Raw genomic sequence first — 1,747 nt, forward strand, 5'->3', positions numbered from 1 at the left:
ATTTATTTAACTTTATTTTATGTGCATTGGTATGTGCATTGGTGTGAAGGTGTCAGATCTCATGGAACTGCATTTTCAGACAGTTGTGAGCTGCCATGTGGATGCTGGGAATTGAACCCGTGTCCTCTGGAAGAGCAGTCAGTGCTCTTAACCGCTGAGCCATCTCTCCAGCCCAGTAACTGAAACTCTTAAAGCAACAAGGCACGGAAGTAACAAGGAAGACAGCTGAAGATTTTATACAGGAGGAGTTTAAATGTTCCAGACTGGGAACAAGCCAAGTCAGATTAAAAGGAGTTTGTGTTTCTTCATCCCCAGTGATACTCTGAGAGATAACCCTCCAGAAGACTGGCCAGTAGGGAAGTAATAAAGAGGAGGCAGGAGGGTGAATTGAGAGCCTCAAAAAGATAGAATGTGTACAGATGTATGTTATTGTGTTGATTGTCTTTTGTGTTCTGGACTGGAGAAAGTCATTTGATTCTGGGAACTACTAAGAAAGGTATTTTGACTTTAAAATACGGGCCTAAGGATTTGATGTTTTTTTTTTTTTTTTTTTTTTTTTTTTACAACTACAGAACATTTCTTTATTTTCACTAAGACTTTCCCAGAGGACATAACTAAGCTTGTCACCACCCCACCCCCCACAAGGGGTTAGTGCACTCGCTGCTAATAAAGCAGATACCAACAGTTTCAAGGACTGGAACCAACCTTAAATGGCAAAGAACATTTTCTCTCTGAATTATCATAAAAATGTTTAAGTAAAAAAAAAAAAGAAAAAGAGTAAAGGGGCAATAATGGTGGTTTTCTGAATGAAAAGATCATTCATGTTCCATGTCATACATTCAATCTTGGCTCTAGCGTAACAAAATGAAAACAGGATTACTATCATACAAAATGTTCACTACAGCACGCTGTATGCACCTGTTTCAAGCCCACCCCCAGCCCCTAATGCTTCCGACTCAACTACTTCCCAGCTTGTTGGGCCTGTCGACGAAGGAGCACGTAGATCTTCTCTTTGATCCAGTCTTTGTTATAAGGCTGGTACGTCTGTGTATCAGCTTGGTAAACAAGACAGCTGAGATCTGCCAGATCATAAATAAAATCAAACAATTGACTGATATCGTATGTGATGGAGGGGCTGTTGGGATTCATTCTTTTAAGATGTTCTTCATACATCTTACAAACACCTTCCATGCACTCATTCACAGACTCATAGTCTGCATAAGTCCTGCCTTCTGGCCTCTTGGTAGGCTGTACCAGCAAAATGGTGTGAGACATCTCGTCAGATGCTTTGCTGCAGCCGCCGCTAACACCGCCTCCGCCGCACACGAGCTAGCGTGGCCGAGCGGTCTAAGGCGCTGGATTAAGGATTTGATGTTTTGGAAAAGAAGTTCTGCTTTTGTCTTCACAGAGGATGAGAACCTGTGGATTCATTGCAAATTTATGGGGTTTGAATCACCAAGAGCCCCTGAAATGTTGATGTAAAATACCCCAAGAATGCAGCACCCCCGCTCAGCAGGAAGTAGCCACACAGGTTGATGATGCCCAAATTCCTTAAAAGATTGTTGAAGTGAGGCCCCTTCAATGGTTTCAGAGCAGGAGCAGCAAGCCTGCTTCCCTGAGTTCTGCTCTGCTCCTTGCAGCAGTTTGGACCCAGAGAGAGTGCGCTGGGGCCAGAAGGCAGCTGGAGCAGAGCTTTGATAGGTGGCTGCTTGGAAGGCACTTTGCCCTGGCCTAGTTGGTGCCCGGC

General features: G+C 43.9%; 1 pseudogene; it reads right to left on the bottom strand.

The window, feature by feature from the left end:
- Positions 1 to 567: 567 nt before the first annotated feature.
- LOC148123358 (enhancer of rudimentary homolog pseudogene) lies at positions 568 to 1,305 on the bottom strand (annotated as a pseudogene).
- Between the last annotated feature and the right edge of the window lie 442 nt (positions 1,306 to 1,747).

Source organism: Myodes glareolus, chromosome 1, assembly GCF_982192425.1.
Source record: "Myodes glareolus chromosome 1, mMyoGla1.1, whole genome shotgun sequence".
In the NCBI taxonomy this organism is placed as follows: domain Eukaryota; kingdom Metazoa; phylum Chordata; class Mammalia; order Rodentia; family Cricetidae; genus Myodes; species Myodes glareolus.